This window comes from Scardinius erythrophthalmus (genome assembly GCF_964197995.2).
Source record: "Scardinius erythrophthalmus genome assembly, chromosome: 1".
NCBI classification, from domain to species: Eukaryota; Metazoa; Chordata; class Actinopteri; order Cypriniformes; family Leuciscidae; genus Scardinius; species Scardinius erythrophthalmus.
In genome coordinates this window covers 23,888,919-23,906,608 of record NC_138221.1, presented here as the reverse complement: position 1 = coordinate 23,906,608, position 17,690 = coordinate 23,888,919, and positions in this window count along the sequence as shown.

Below are 17,690 nucleotides of genomic sequence, written 5' to 3'. Positions count from 1 at the left end.
CCTTTTCCATCTCATATTTAGCTTTTAATTTTTCATTCTGAGCCTGAATCTCTCTTTCTCTCTCTTTCATTATTTGCTCCATTCTCTTTTTAATGGACATCTCTGCCTCCTCAAACATGCTGTTAGTGAAGTACCGACCATCATTAGTATTTTTCACTTCTTCTATCATGTTTAACAGTTGAATCACTTGAGTTTTGTCTTGTTTTTCTTTGTTGTTGAAAACCAAGAATCTGTTTCCACAATCCCTGATCAGTTTCTTCAGTTCAGCACAGTTATATTTGCACACATAATCTTCGATGGACTCATTCTCAAGTTCATCTCCTCTAGTGAACAGAACGATGCTGAACTGAGCAGCTTTATGACCAAAGATCTTCTTTATTAGATCCATAGTGTCCATTGCCTCCTTGGTGAATCTTCCTAAACTCAACACAATGACAAACACATGAGGTCCAGGTGACGACAGTGAAATACATTTCACTATTTCTTCCACCACTTGATCAGTTTGCAGAGTTGTGTCAAAGAGTCCTGGAGTATCAACAACAGCTACTGATCGACCATCAACTTCACCAACTCCCTTCTCACAAACTGTCGTCACTGAATCTGGTCTTATTTGGCTGTGGAACTCATTTCTTCCCAGAATAGTGTTTCCTGTTGCACTCTTTCCACTTCCTGTCTTCCCGATCAGCACAATCCTCAGACACTCCTGATCATCTGATTTACTTTCAGCACCTGAAAAATAATGTTGGTAGAATTAATTTATTACTATCAGGCAGATTTAGGTTTGGTGTTTTTCAATAAAATAAAACTGAACACAAAGCATAAAACAATGTCACAGACTAAATAAAAGTTAGGACATATTAACGTTTCCATCACCAAAACTGAAAAAAAAAAAATGTTTGCAGGGGACTTCATGTCATTGAAAATGTTCTGGCCGTTCAAAAGCCAAAATTCCATAATGAATGTGATATTCCTGAAACATTCTTTTCTAGGAATGTTACAAATCAACATTTTTAATGTTGAGTTGTTAGATTTGCATGACAGGCCAATCGCCCAGACATAAGGGTATATAATGTTGCCAGCAACTCCTTATATTTCATTGACCGATGAACATTATCTTTACATTTGACTAATTCTGCTTTAAACATTTGTGATATACTGATAACCACCAAAATAATGCCAGTAGTAAAAAAAAAAAAAAAAAATTCTACAAGCTGAAGCACATGTTAATATAAAGAATGTGTGTCATACACACAAATACATAACACCATGATGGTGACACACACAACTCTTAAAATATAGGTAACATTTATTTTTAGACATTTTACTAACTATAAGTAACTTTGCAGCTACATGTCAACTAACTGTCATTAGAGTAGTCTATAGTAGACTGTTAGGGTTCGGGTTCAGGTAATAAGTTGACATGTAGTTGCAAAGTTATTTATAGTCAATAGAATGTCTGTTGGGGGACCATCAATAGTGTTGGTAGATAAGCAGACAGTCTACTAATACTCTACTAATACTCTAATGACAGTTAGCTGACATGTAGTTACAAAGGTACTTATTGTTAGTAGAATGTCTAAAGTGGACCATTTAGTTGGACAGTTTGGGTCTTGGCTTTTATGTGAGTGTGTGATCTTTGAAACAGTGTCTACTACTGAAACACATAATTTATTGCAAAGAAAGCCAGAAACAAAGATAATCAGTTGAAATATTTTTCAGCATCATAATTCACTAATTTTACCACTGACCAAAAGGTAATTTCTTGTTAAAAAGTTATATTTACAAACAATACTTTCTTGCCACAGATCAGACATTCTGAATTTTTTCAAATACATTAATGGAAAATAATTTTTAGATACACATCCAGACAACAAGAGTCAGCATATGAATCTCAACAATCGTGTCATGCCATCATTGCTGAGATTCGAATGCTGATTCTTGATGTCTGTGTGTCTAAAAAAGAACATTCCCATTATGTATTTAAAAATCAAAATTCTGAACACTGATCTGTTGCAAGAAAGCAATATTTTTAAATTATTACATTTTAAAGATTATTTTTGATTCTGGCTTTCTTAGCAACAAATTATGTTCGGTAAACACTACTGCAAAGACCAAAAACTCACATAAAAGCCAAGAGTCAAACTGTCCAACTAAAGCAAACACTGATCACAACAATGGTGACTAAACATTTTAAAACATCAACTACTACACCTCTGTTAATTCTCAAAAAAAAAAAAAACTTGATGCAGGACGCAGGGGCAAACTGAATTACTGAACATCTGAATGAGGCAGCGAGACGGGCTGGTAAGGGCTACCGACGACCCCAGACACTGGGCAAGCGGCACTAGTGGAACTATTTCTGAATCAATCCCAGCTCAGAACTACCCTTGGACAACCCAAGAGGTTGATTATTGACTATTTCTTTAATGCCCTTTCTCATTATATAAAGAAAATTATCATGCAAATGCACAATACAAAAATCCACTCACCTTCTGACTGAATCGTCTGCTGCAAGTCATTAATCTTACTTTCCATTTCACTCAGTTTTTCTTGCAGTTCACGTCTGACTCTGTTCTCTTGAGCTTTCACATACATCTGAAGTGAATATGGTTCAGTCTTCATGTTCTCTATATAATACAGTAGTTCTGGGATTTGTCTTGAGTTTTCCAGCTCCTTTAACCCCATCACTCTGAACTGACCTCCACAGAGACTGATTAACCTCTGACAATCTGGGCTGTCATTTATAAAGTCTATCACTGCTGCTCCAAAAACAAGATCTGAGGTGAAGAGCAGAATGAAATACTCAGAAGAGTCAAATATTCTTTTAATCTTTTCTATTTCTGCTTTGTCTTCATCAGTCAGTGGACCAACAGGAACTATGAGGAGGAAAACATGAACTCCAGGATCACAGAGCGACACACAGTTAAGAGTTGCACTCTTCAAGTCCTCCTCTGAGAGTCGATTGAGAGCTGGAAGCTCCACCAGACTGATCAGACGTCCATGAATCTTCTCTTCTTTCTTCACACACTCTTCACTGCTTGCTATTCGACATGAAGGTTTTATCTTTTTCCCTCGTAAAAGTTGACACGGCGACCTTAAGTGATCCATTGCTTCCACACAGCACCAGGTTCAGCTTCTGTTTTCCAGAGAAATTAGCTGACACAAAAAAAAAAAAAAAAACATATACAGTCACACTTTCACAGAAAACTTTTTTAACTCCAATCAGTTTAAAACAACATTATTTCTATTATTGCTAAGACTTAATTAATTACTTACTATTGGGACGATTCCATTTTGGGCTATGCTTTCTTGTATCATCTTTAACCCTCTGGAGTCTGAGGTGTTTTCTGGGCACTGGAGGTGTTCTGACATGCTCTGACATTTGTGCTTTTTTCAGTTATTTATAAACATGTTAATGGCAAAGGTGTAAATTCACTCTATATAGCACAAACAGGGCTACCAAAATATGTGATCACCATGCATGTATATTTTTTTATTTTTAAGAGAATAATGCTTATGCGTGGTTATTGAAAAAAATTAAAATGAAAGTTGCTGAAAGAAGACCTCAAAACTCATAATAAATATGCATGAATAAGACTTTTGAGAAATGGATGTTCTTTCTTCGAGTTCTGGCTTCAAAATTATGTGAAAATAGTCTTGCTTTGTCGTTCAGATAAAACAATACATTGATTTAAATTGATGTAAAACAGGTTTTGCTTGGAAAGCCATTATGCGAGTGGGCGTGAACGAGGAGTGGTTTACACCTTGGAATACAAAATTTCCCACCCATTATGCATAATTAGCCATTCATTCAGGTGTGACTCTGACTGACTGAGCCACAATGCAAGGACAAAAAAGTCCTTGTAAATATGTTTTGTTATTTTATTAAAAAGGTTACAATTACAACAATAATTAAAATTTCAACAATATTTCAAGTGTACTCTTTCTTTGTAAAAAAAAAAAAAGATTATAGGCCTACATTTTAGGCCTATCTATGTATTCATTAGTTTGAATATAGCCAAAATTGGAACAGCTAACATCTTAGTTGATGACTTTATTTTATATATAGGCCTATATAAAAATTGCTAAACAAAAGCTTATTTGATATGTATATTCAGTATATTCTACAGTAAAAACTGTACTCAAATCTAGTCAACAAAATGTTGTCTTTCATATTTCGCCTGACTGTAACGTTGTTTTTATGAAATATTAGGGCATATAAATGTTAATTTGCAGTTTAATACGTATTGCTTATACAAATAGCCTACATTTTATTTCAACATATTTCAGTCGATTTTTACTCATCTCAGTATAGTAATACAGTTTGCTAAAACATCATCATTCATTCACACACGCGATTTAAATTTAAACTGTCTTTTTGCGAGCTGTGGTAAACAGCGCGCATCTCTGCCGTTCATTCATCAAAAACAGAAACCCGATTCACGTGAGAAGAAAAAAAAACTTACAGTATCCCTCAGCTCTCTCCTCGATATACCCGCACTTCTGAGGTAGGCTACTTTTTTCATCAAAAGCTTATGTGGCAGTATATTCTACAGTAAAAACTGTACTCAAATCTAGTCAACAAAATGTTGTCTTTCATATTTCGCCTGACTGTAACGTTGTTTTTATGAAATATTAGGGCATATACAATTGCAGTTTAATACGTATTGCTACGTACAAATACGTACAAACAGCCTACATTTTATTTCAACATATTTCAGTCGATTTTTACTCATAGTAACAGTTTGCTAAAACATCCTCATTCATTCACACACGCGATTTAAATTTAAACTGTCTTTTTGCGAGCTGTAGTAAACAGCGCGCATCTCTGCCGTTCATTCATCAAAAACAGAAACCCGATTCACGTGAGAAGAAAAAAAAAAACTTACAGTATTCCTCAGCTCGCTCCTCGATATACCCGCACTTCTGAGGTACTTTTTTCATTATTGTTATTGCTCACAGTGCTGCTGAGACGGTGTTAAAGTAATGATCTGAATAAACTGATATGTGGGCGTTCACAGGTTTGCTTGGATTGCCTCATTCATTTGCGTTTCAATAGTGCGCGCTCTCCGTAGGCGGAGTCACATTACATTTGAATTAGCTCTAATTAGGTCGACTGGAATCGCTCTCTTTTAATACAGATTTCACAACATGAGAATATTTGTTTTTTATATAAATTACTTCATTTAAGAGAAGAGAATTCAAGCTTCATGCCTGTATGTCTGTTTGCCTGTTTGACTGAGTATTCGCTGAGTTATTGTTCATTTTCGGACGCGTTTCAGAATGGACGACACTGGCAGATAGAAGGCAGAACTCGCATCACGTTTATTTTTCTTTATTTGGCAAAAAGCACAACACTTTGTTTTTATTGTGAGTATACACAAAAATAATACACATTTAACATAATCGATTGATGTACAAAACAAGCATAAAAGATAAAAATTTATATTTTTATTTTATTATTTTTTTGCACTCATACGAAAAAAACGAGCCTATCGCGCCGGCGCGATAGCCGACCTCAGGGGGTTAAAAGAAAAAAATGCATAAATAAAAAACAATGTACAAATAATATATTTACAATACATACTGCTATTCCTAAATCACAAGTATAAAGTCGGGAAGGCTGGGGTCCTTGTTCCGTTTTCTTCTAATTTAGTTTTCTGTTCCTCTTTCAAAGTGTCCAAAATGTTAACAACCCAGATAGCAACATTGTTTCGGCCTGGATCCAGCCCACATCTGGCACTTGTGGAATACGGATCTGGCCCACATGCAGCGTGGAATGACAGCCCTTGAGTGGCCCACTACTGTTTGCCAGATCTGGGCCAAAAGCAGGCCATAGCAATGCCACATGTCAGCCAAGAGCAAAGTAATAAACCAGAACTGGACCTTATCTGAGCCACAAAGTCTGTGTATATTAAATATGGAGTCATTTCAGCCTTAATAAGCCTGTTAACAAGCAGAATCACTGAAGGAAAGAAGAGAACAGAAAAAGGGACGAGCAGAAACACAAGAACTACAACTGACTTCAGACACAGCCTCAGATGAAATCCACTGAAGAGAAAAGAAGACATTAAATCTGTGAAGATCTCAGCAGAGGAGGATTAAACAACTCCACAAACAGCATTACCAGCTTCACTTATTATAACCATCTGATCATTTAATTTCCTATTCGGAATGGAATAACGATAAATTAAAAGATGGATCGTTTATTTGTTTTTTCGTTTAGTTTAATAAACGGAAAATGAGATATCGGCTCGATGTCTCATTTTTCATTTGTGGTTTACAAATCGGTTTATGGCTTTGATATTTCGTTCGCACATCTGGGCGGCGCTGAAACGCCCCTTTCATCTGATTGGTCAAACCGCTTCGTCTTCAGTACAGCCAGCATAAGAGTCCAGAGGTCAGAAAGTAGAAGTCCTGCCATATGTTTATTCCACCCATGAACTCAGTCAGCTGATTTCACTAATTAGTTCTCTCTCCTGTCTGAATTAGCAAATCCAGGAGATTGGAAGAAAATACTGAGCAGGACTTTTACTTTCTGAACCTGGACTTCACACCTCTGAAGAGAACAGAAAAAGAGACGAGTAGAAACACAAGAACTACAACTGACTTCAGACACAGCCTTAGATGAAATCCACTGAAGAGAAAAGAAGACATTCAATCTGTGAAGATCTCAGCAGAGGAGGATTAAACAACTCCACAAACAGCATTACCAGCTTCACTTATTACACTGTAAAACTCAACAATTTAAGCTAACTTATTTCATTTGAGGAACCCGATTGCCTTAATTCAATTAAGTTTATTAACTCAAACAATTTAAGCATAAAAGAATATTTGTTTTGTGTCCAAGTAACTCAACTTATTGTTAAGATAACTTGGGTAAATAAAGTTAATAGTACTAAGTCCATTCAATTAATATAACTCAAATCTATGAAGTACACTTTAAACCTGAATAAGTTGGCAGAACAATCAATTGCCAGTCAAAGCTCTTGAAAGAACAATCAAAGTTCTTAAACTCATAGTACATTAATTCATATTTTTCATTTACTCTCAATGTGAACAATTTTATTAGTGTAAACTTATTTTTTAAAGGTAATCTGTTAACATACTTATTTGCTAACATATTAGCAATAATAGGTTAAACAGAAGCAGTTGTAGTATGAGCACAACTATATGAATAGTTTTTTTGCTCTCAAATCAAGCTGCATGCACCACTTGTCACCATGATGGTAACTATTCCACGCTGTAAAAAAATCGTAAAAAAAGTGTCAAATGACTGGCAGCTATGGCTGCCAAACAAAAACCATAAAATTTAAGTAAAATATTCTAATTTAAATAAACTGAAAAATACTGTTATTTCACAGGTATTTCCTGCATTATTATGATCAAATACCTTCATTGTAAAAAAAAAAACATTAACAAAGGGTAAAATGACTGGCAGCTGCCAAACAAAAACCATAACATTAAAGTAAAATATCCTAATTTAAATAAAGTGTAAAAAACTTTAAAATAAATTTGATGTCACCATGATTGAGATCAGTGTCTGCTTTAGTTGGGCTCATGACCCTTGATTTTATAATTGTATTTTTCTCTGGCTGCTTCAACTGTGTCTTTGATACACATTTATTATAGCAATAAATGCAAGAGAAAATGTCAGATGATCTTGATTAATTAATGATAATGTTATAGTCATCATATGGTGATCTGGTTTACTGATTTATCAGTCAAACATAAATTTATTAGATTAGATTAGATTACGTAGTATGTAGATGGATGTTAGCTTTATACAAAGACTCTAATACCATAACTTTTCACGTGACCCTTGAAATATTGTGGCATCAGTAAATACAATCTGAAATTTTAATAAATATATATTATACAGAAAAAGTTTTGAGCTGGTTCATTTTTATTGTAGTATAGCAACATCAAGAATCAACATATGAATCTCAACAATGGTGACAACCAACAAACCCTTTTTGTGACTTTATAGTAGTTCAGAGTTGATCAGATTTTTCTTTTCATTGTCACCATTGTTGTGATTCATACGCTGATTCTTGATGTCTGAGTGAGTCTATGTGATCCTGTCAAAACATTTTCTGTATAATGACTCATAAAATCTGAGTATCACAGCACTGCAGGATCTTCTATAGCAGTTTTAACATGTAAAGTTAATTAATATTTAACAACTTAATCAGAAATTACACTTCAGATGATATCAATGAAGCAGGACACTACATAATGACTATTATCACTAAAAAGTGACCAATATCATTTGATCTGAGTTTCTTTTGGATTTCTACCATAACTAATATGCATCAAAAACACAGTTAAAGCAACCAGAGATAACTAAAATTAAACACTAAAAGGTCAAGAGCCCAACTAAAGCAAACACTGATCTCCATCATGGTAACATCAAACTTTATTCTTTTCAATAAAGCTTCAACTTCTAAACCTCTGTTAATTCTCAATAAGAATTTTAGTATGAAAGAAATAAAGTCTGGATTGTAATAAGTGAAGATGCTAAGATCCTGAGAGATCTGATAGTGTTTAATGTTCTGTTGGGGTTTAAAGTGTTTCTGTATGGTGTGTTTCGTGTGTCACCGTTGTGTTGAAGAGTAGAGCCTGAGCTTCAGTCCAGGATGAGCAGAGAAACACTGATGAAATACTGCCATGTTGCTTTATTTAACTGACAGTAACTGTGTAGTTGTTGATGCAAAGACATATAGTCACAACAAATCATGCATGAAGTTAACTGCATGTTTTTTAGTAAATAAAAATATCAAATTAAAAATATTTGTGTTTATAACTGTGTTTCTGTTAAAAAAGATTAATGGAAATTTCTGTAAAATAATTTTGCACTTCATTTGGTCCCACTTTATATTAAGTGGCTTTAAGTACTATGTACTTACATGTACTTACATAGGAATTAATAATTTGATACAATGTACTTATTGTGTAACTACATGTTTTTACATTGTACTTACATTTTAAAAATTCCTGCATGTAATTACAGCTGTAATTAATTTATGTAATTACATTTGTAATTACACAGTTGACCCTTCCATTACACCTTAAACCTACCCAATCTACCACACCTGTCCCTAACCTTACCCGTATCACACCTCAATAGCAGCAAAAGTGTTTTACAATACAACATGAACACAATAAGTACATTGTACTTATTTTTTTTATGTAAGTACATTGTACTTAACGCCACTTAATATAAAGTGGGACCCTTCTTTTAAATAAAGATATTTTACTTTATTTTTACGGTTTTTGTTTGGCAGCCGCAGCTGGGCTGGGATTTATTTGATTTTTTTTACAGTGTAAAGCCAACATTAACAGAAATTCTTCTAAATTAGCATAACAAAACATTAATCACTACTAAATCTCACTCTTAACATTAATCTTACAACAAACAAACAAACAAACAAACAAACAAACAAAAAACATAAAATTACACTTAATTTTAGCATTTACTCTCCCTTTCGAGTGCCATCGGCAAAGCATGCTGGGAAATAGACATCCCAGCTGTTTCAGTTAAACTTAAGTTTGTCTAAATTAAAATAAATAATTTCATAAAACTCAAAACAATGAAACAGTTCAGTTTACTTAAAATATATCAGTTCTGTGAACTTGAAAGAAAAAAGAAAGTGCTAAATACTCATACAAGTTAATTGGACTGAACTAATTAGTTTAATTTAAGCTTGTCTTACTCAAACCAATTAATGATTTTGAGTGTTAGGGTTTACAGTGTACTAACCAGACTGACTTTATTTCTGTTAGAACTCCTTATGGAGATGTTTAATTTGAAGTTACCATAACAGTGATTAGCATTTCCATTAGTTGGACTCTTAACTCTTATTATGTTTTTTGTCTTTTTTTGGCTGCTGTCACAGTGTGTTTGTCAAACACATTTGCAGCAGCAAAGAAAGCTAAATTTAACCAGGGCAGGTGATGTTGATTACCTGTTGATGGCTTTGTAATCATAATGCTGTTACCTGAATCACTGCTGTAATTTGTATAATAAAATTGTTTTATTCAGTTAATTTATTAATATTATAAACTCTGTGTTACTGCAGCATGAAATCAAGCAGTATTAGACTTAGCAATTAAAATATTTTAACAACCATGAAAACAAAAATGCTATCTATAGTGTGACACACACACTTATCAACAATGGTGACAATCAAATATATTCAGATAAACTGATCAACTCTGAACATTACAAAAAAAAGCTACTAAATGTCAATACAAAAACAACAGCAAAAAATAAAAGCAAATATTTAGAATTAAACAAAATAATAGGACAATTCAGCTGCATGATTTATTCATGTTGCAATGCATGCTGGGAGTTGTGTACTATGCTGGTACCCAGCATGCATTGCAGCAAGGTACTTTTGATTGTCACCATTGTTGAGATTAATACGCTGATTATTGATGTTTGTCATAGTAGATTGACTTTTAGTGCTCAAGTTTATAAAATTCTTCTAGCTGATTATTATAGTAATGCTGTATCTCATACTGCAATAACTTAGGGTTTGTGATGTGAAAATATTAATGACACAATTACACATAATAACACAATTGTTAGATTTGAAAAGCATCATGATACTTCATGATGATTATAAATCCATCAACAGGTAACCATCATCACCTGATCTCATTTCACTTTAGCTTTCTTTGCTGCTGTAAACATGTTGGACAAACACACTGTCACAACTGCCAGAAAAGACAAGTTACAATCAGAGATAAGAGCCCAATTAATGGAAACATTAATCACTGTTATGGTGACTTTAAATGAAACACAGAGTTAAACCTCTGTTAATTCCCAATAAAAACTTCTGTAGAAGTCTGACAGAAATAAAAGCCCGTTCTCATACCCAAGGCGTCACTTTTTGTCACTTTCAACCATGCTTCAATATCTGACGCTCAAAGCACCCTTTAGCGTCCATATGAGACGCATAACCCTACCACAGACCTAAACCTACCCAACCGAAGCGTCTCATATTGACGCTAGGGGGTGCTTTGTGCGTCGAATATTGACGCTTCCGAAAGCGTCAGTTACATGACGCCTAAAGCTACCCATAACCGAAGCGTCACATATGGACGCTAAAGGGTGCTTTGAGCGTCAGATATTGAAGCATGGTTGAAAGTGACAAAATGTGACGCCTTGGGTGTGAGAATGTGTTGGAAATAAAGTTAGTCTGGTTAGTAATAAGTGAAGCTGGTAATGCTGTAACGACCCGTCTTTTAATTTCTCGTAAAGTCAACACAAAACCAACAGCAAAATTAAAAGCAAAAAGCAAAAATGAAAGAAAATAACCAGACAATTCAGATGCATAATTTATTCATGCCGCAATGTATGCTGGGAGTCATGCATAATTCTTTTTCACTATGTTGGTACCCAGCATGCATTACTGCATGAAACTTTTTTGATTGTCACATTGTTGAGATTCATAAGCCGATTCTTGATGTCTGTGTGTGTCTGTCTACTGTTGAAGTTCGAAATGTTCTAAGCTTTTGCTTTTTAAAAATCCTTCATATTTACTGGTTGTAAGGACTCCGATATATCTCAATAAAATCACAGTGATACCACAATCATTACTGCTTGACAGCCGCAGCTGACAGTCATTGACTGTTTTTTAAAGATATTATTTTTTACAGTGCATTTTACCAAGCCATTCAGATATAACACTGGCAGTTCTTATAGAAAGTCCTCTAAGTTTCTAACATAACTGAATATTAAACACTAACATTAACTAACAACATCTTTCCATTTACAGAAAAACACATAAAATAACACTTTAATCCCTAAATGTACCCTCCTAATGCAGTCTCTTGCAAAGCATGCTGGGAATACATATCCACTGCCCAGTTAGTTGTCAACAAAAATGATTCATGTAGTTTTCACACAAATTAAGTAAACTTCAGTTTTAAATACATTAGGTTGATTGAACACAATTAAATTAAGTTGTGACAAAATATTAAACAATTGTGTTACTTTTGCTTATTTTAATTAATTAAATTTAACAAGAAGGAAAATTTCATTTTTTGAAATGATGAAATTGATGAAGTTGAAACCATTGTCATCCCAATCTCATCAGCTGAGGCTGAAAGAAGTTTCAGTGCTCTTAGGAGACTGAAAACATGGCTCAGAAGTGACAGTTGACAGCCAACAGTTTATTTCTGTTAAAGGGATAGTTCACTTAAAAATGAAAATTCTGTCATAATTCTGTCAAAAACACAAAAGAAGATATTTTGAAGAATGTCGGTATTGAGCATTTTTTCTAAAATGGAGTCAATGGGGTCCATCAACTGTCTGGTTACCAACATTCTTCAAAATATCTTCTTTTGTGTTCAGAAGAAGAAAGGAAATCATACAGGTTTGAAACAACTTGAAGGTGAGTAAATTCTGACAGAATTTTCATTTTTGGGTGAACTGTCTTTAAAGGTGGTATCAGTGATTTCAGGCCCAAAAATATTTTTATCACATTCATCTAATCTTTCCTAACGATCCGCTTGCTGCCCGCCCCATAAGCATACCGTCAAAAAAACGCGTCTCTGTAGGCAGCCTAGGCTCTGAGATCTGCACACAAAAACAAATGGTTTAGCCAAACACTCAAAACCAAACCTCACAACACCCTCCCCCTGTCGGTGATTGGTTCAACACTATTTGTTTTGGTTTTGATTGTTTGGCTAAACCATTTGTTTTTGTGTGCAGATCTCAGAGCCTAGGCTGCCTACAGAGATGCGTTTTTTTGACGGCATGCTTATGGGGCGGGCAGCAAGCGGATCATTAGGAAAGATTAGATGAATGTGATAAAAATATTTTTGGGCCTGAAATCACTGATACCACCTTTAATGACAGATGCAGCTTAGCTTCTGGGGATGACCCCGTCCTCACCAATTTCAAAATCAAACCTACGCCCTTGATTGCATGAAACTGACATTATCATTTCCGATTTAGATGGTAGGAAATTGACAGCACTTTCACTTTTTACTATTCTTTTGGAAGGATTCGATCACAGAGAAGAGATTGAGTAATGAACTATTATTTGCCCTGGAACAATTTCTTCAAAAGAAAGATATGTTTGCCTTAATAACCGACTCTGGTAAAGTACGTCACCTGGATCCTTGGTCTGATTTGCTGAAGGACTATCCAAATGCATACAGAGTCATTTGAAATATACCCGTTGATCACGCATCTTGTGCAGCATTTTGAACTCTTGTTTGACTCAGACACACACAAACATCAACAATCAGCACATGAATCTCAACAATGGTGTCAATAAAAAGTTTCATGTTGCAATGCATGCTGGGTTCCAGGATAGTAGAAAACTCCCAGCATGCACTGCAGCATGAATACAAAAATAAATAAATTATTGCCACCATTGTTGAGAGACAGGCTGATTTATTTTATATCTCTATGTTTCTACAAAACAATTTAACTGTTTCTTTGATTGTGCATGATGTGTTAAAATTCTTTATCTTGGTGATAATGTAACATTTTTGATACACTGTAAAAAAATTCTAACCCTTCCAAATCAAAAATTTCAAGTGACCGATAACATCTAAATTTTTCAATGGGCCCAAGTGAAATTCTGTAAATTATAAAATTAAATTTACAGAATTTCACTTGGGCCCATTGAAAAATTTAGATGTTATCGGTCACTTGAAATTTTTGATTTGGGAGACTTAGACATTTTTTACAGTGTACATGATTAAACTCTGAATGAGTTTAGTGAATGAACAGACTTTATGCTGATTTTGTCATCATGTTCAATATAACAATCTGCATCTACAAATTGTGTGTATTCACAAGTGTTGCTTGCAAAAACACAATTAAGATTCACTCTCCCATGTCTCTTTTTCCTTGTTTTTGTTTTTGCCAGCATTTTGTGTTTAATTGTGTGTGTTTTTTATATTTTTTTATCTTGTTATCTTTTGATTCAATTCTTGCATCCCACTAGCAGATCACTATTAAATCTAGCAGATGCTAACATTGTCTTCAATGGTGTTCAACACACATACCTCTATTAAAATCTCAGAAAAATTGGTTTAGGGTTTCATGACCCTTTAAAGATCTTGGTAGTTTGTTTTGCTATTTACTCTTAGTGTAAATTGCATCTATCTCTATATGCTCTTAGTGCAAACAGCAGCTGCCAAATAATAAACTTTTCTTTTGCAAAACTTTGTAAATTATTTGCTAATAATATAACCTATATAATAACCTATATATATGTATATTTTTCTTATATATATATATATATATATATATATATATATATATATATATATATATATATATATATATATATATATATATATATATATATATATATATATATATATATATATATATAATGTTTACAATTTCACATTTGTGTTTGTAGTTTTGTTTGTGTTTGAGCAACGCATTGCAGGATATATTTCAAGAAATATGTCTTAATTGGATAAACAGTTCAGTAAAAAAAAAAAAAAAAATTATCTGTGGTATTCAGTGTTTCCACAAGCGGTTGTTTATCTCTGTGCGTTTCAGGGTTCAAAGTTCCAGGTGTTTCAGAGTTCAAAGTTCCAGGTGTTTCAGTGGCAGGTGCTTCAGTGGACACCTGAAATGGCGGACAGTATAGGTAAGAGTTCTACAAAACATTTAAAATGCTAGTTTGTCATTAATTTCCTGATTTGTCTTGGTTAAATTCCACTATAGGCAACAATTTAGATGGTTACTACCTTGGATGGTTTTTTTGTATTGTTTTTTTTTATGATTGTAGATTCCACTGTTCCGCAAACCAGGAAATGAAGAATGAAATAAATAAAATAAATGAGTTAATATGCTGTAAGAAACATCAAAGGCAATGTACTGACATTAAATGCTGATTAATTTCCTCAAATTTGAAGAAAGATCTGCAACTCAATTCTTGTGGATTTTGTGTTTGTAGGCATGTAATTGTGTCACATGTATGGCTTTTATTGCGTTCTGGTGTTTTCTCTTAGTTGTTTCTTGTTGTTTGTAAATTGTCTTTTATATACACCTTAATTAGGTGAATATTTCTGATATTTAATATAAAACATAGGCATGACCATTTTCAAATTTGAATGTGGAACATTTTAAGTATGAGTGACAAAAAACAGTAATTGCAAAGTAATTTCTGTCCAGTGGCCCCAAATAAAATATTTTTCAAACAATTTATTTATTATACCCTATAATTATATTCTTTTGATTAGATTCATAGGGTGCCCACATGTAAACTTATGTTTTTAAACAGTTTTTTTTTTTTTTATTTATATACCACATCAATTATTTTGCTGCATGGAGTCATTCATTTTGAAAATTATATAATTTCAAAAAATATATATATTATTCTATCTTTACATTATTATTTTATTAAGCTATGTCTTTATTTAAAGTGATTTGGCTGCTTAAACATATTTAACATGAATTCTTGCTAAATGTAGAGTTAATGTGTTAACAGGGGTGTCGTATCGATAGTGATGGCACCCTATAGACCTAGAAACCTAGAAACTGCCCCGCTTAGGCGTTCTCATTGTTTCATGCTGCCCCTATTTTTGTTGCAGGAATAAGGAGGAGGAGGAGTGGAAGTGCTGATCGACCTACCAGTATGTAAACCAATTAAGTATAACAACAGATGTATGCATAATTGCATTTGATTTGGCTAATCTTGGCAAAAAAACAAACAAACAAAAAAAAAAAACACCAAACCATGTAACGTGTACATTCTTTTAGGGACCGTTCGGTATTTATGGAAGGGGCCACCGGAGGAAAATAGGGGAGGGTCATGTCTTTTTATTCTTTGTTGAGGGGAGGGTCATCCAACTTTTTTTAAGTTTAAGGGGAGGGTCACCCAACTTTTATATTCATGAAAATAGCAACATTTCAAAGTGGCTTGTTTGGTGCTATTTTTTTCCATTTAGCTCCATGGCATGTTGATCTCGCGTTATCAGCCCCCCTTCGATATCAGATGGGTCTGACCCAACAAAAATCACGTTTGCCGCTGTTCGCACACTTCAGTTCGTGCTTAGAAAAAGTGCATCATGTCAGAACAGAATGCCAAAGAAATGTTTTCCCGGCAAAGCTTTAAAGCACGATCTAATAATGAACTTTTGTGAATGCGAATAAGTGCACAGTGTCCTGTGAGTGTACCTCTACCACTGCATTAACATGTGATGTGAACGTACGTCGAGTTTTACAGTATTGGGACTGATCGAGGCGCCAGAACTGCAGCTGATAGAATGTGCGCTAGCGCGCTACTACCATATTTTAGTTTCTATTCTTATTTTGTTTCCACGATGTGTAAGATGTAGGGCTACCACATCTTTAAATTACTATTAGTATTATTTAAGTTAACATTAAATACATAGACCTACACCACAAAAACTAGTTGAGGATAAATTCGTTAAAATTGGGCGATTCCAGTGTTATGGACGTGACATTTGCAGTCAAAACTTGAAATATAAATTCTCAGAAAATGCATTTAATACCAATATGTTGAAACGTCTGAAAGGAGTCAAGACATTAGAAAAATATCAGTCTACAAATGCGTTTTGTATTTAATATGAGGGAAATACACATGTGACGTGACAAAAAATCTTTAACTTTTAGGTGGCAAAATATTTGTTAGTAATTCTATAAATTACACTGTGCAAACCAAAAGATATATACCCACCGGATTAATAAAGATCGGCCTCCACAGAACATCAAATATTATTTTTATTTTATTTTTCGTGTTCGCATTTATGTAAAAAAATAAAATAAAAACAATGTTACGGGCGTGACAGTTCTCCATTACAGACATGACTGCTCTGCACTGTTAGACCTTACCGGGTTTTTTTTACAGTAAAATACTGGCAACACTGTTGCCAGTAATTTACTGTTAATTGTACAGTTCTTTACTGTAATCTACAGTATGTTACTGTATAAATGCACTAAAACTCGAGTTAACTAATTTCACTTGCAGAAACCGACTGTCTTAAATTAACCAACTATCATTTAAATGTATCAACTAAAATGTATAATGCATTAATAAAGTGAGCAAAGTATCACTGTGAACTTACTTAATTTGAAACCACTAAAAAATTTTGGTAAATAAAGAGATTCCCACTGGACCAGCAACTACATCATCACTGCCTTTTAAATAAAGCAACATGCAGCAAATCATCAATGTTTGTAGATCTTCTCCTGAACTGAAGCACAGGCTCTACTCTTCTGCACAATGGTGACCCCAAAAACAAGATTTTACAGTAAAATACTGGCAACAGTGTTGCCAGTATATACCTGTTTTATAACTTACAGTTTATTACTGTTAAAATACATTTTGTGGGTGTGTCTTTTTATCTTACACTGTTAACCCTTTCAACCCCACAGGGAAATCCACACTACAAAGAGTAAAAAGTAACACTGATGCAGTGTTGCAGTGAGTTAATTAAGTGAATATGTAAGTGATTGTTGAGCATTAGTGATGAACACCTGCTGTTAGAACAGAAAATAGAGAAACACAAGAACTACAACTGACTTCCAGACATTTCACATTATTACACTTATTATTAACCAGTATGACTTTATTTCTGTCATACATCTACAGAATTTGTTGTTGAGATGTTTAATAGAAAATGTTTGGTTTTAAGTTACCATTACAGAGATCGGTGTTTGCTTTAGTTGGGTTGCTGAT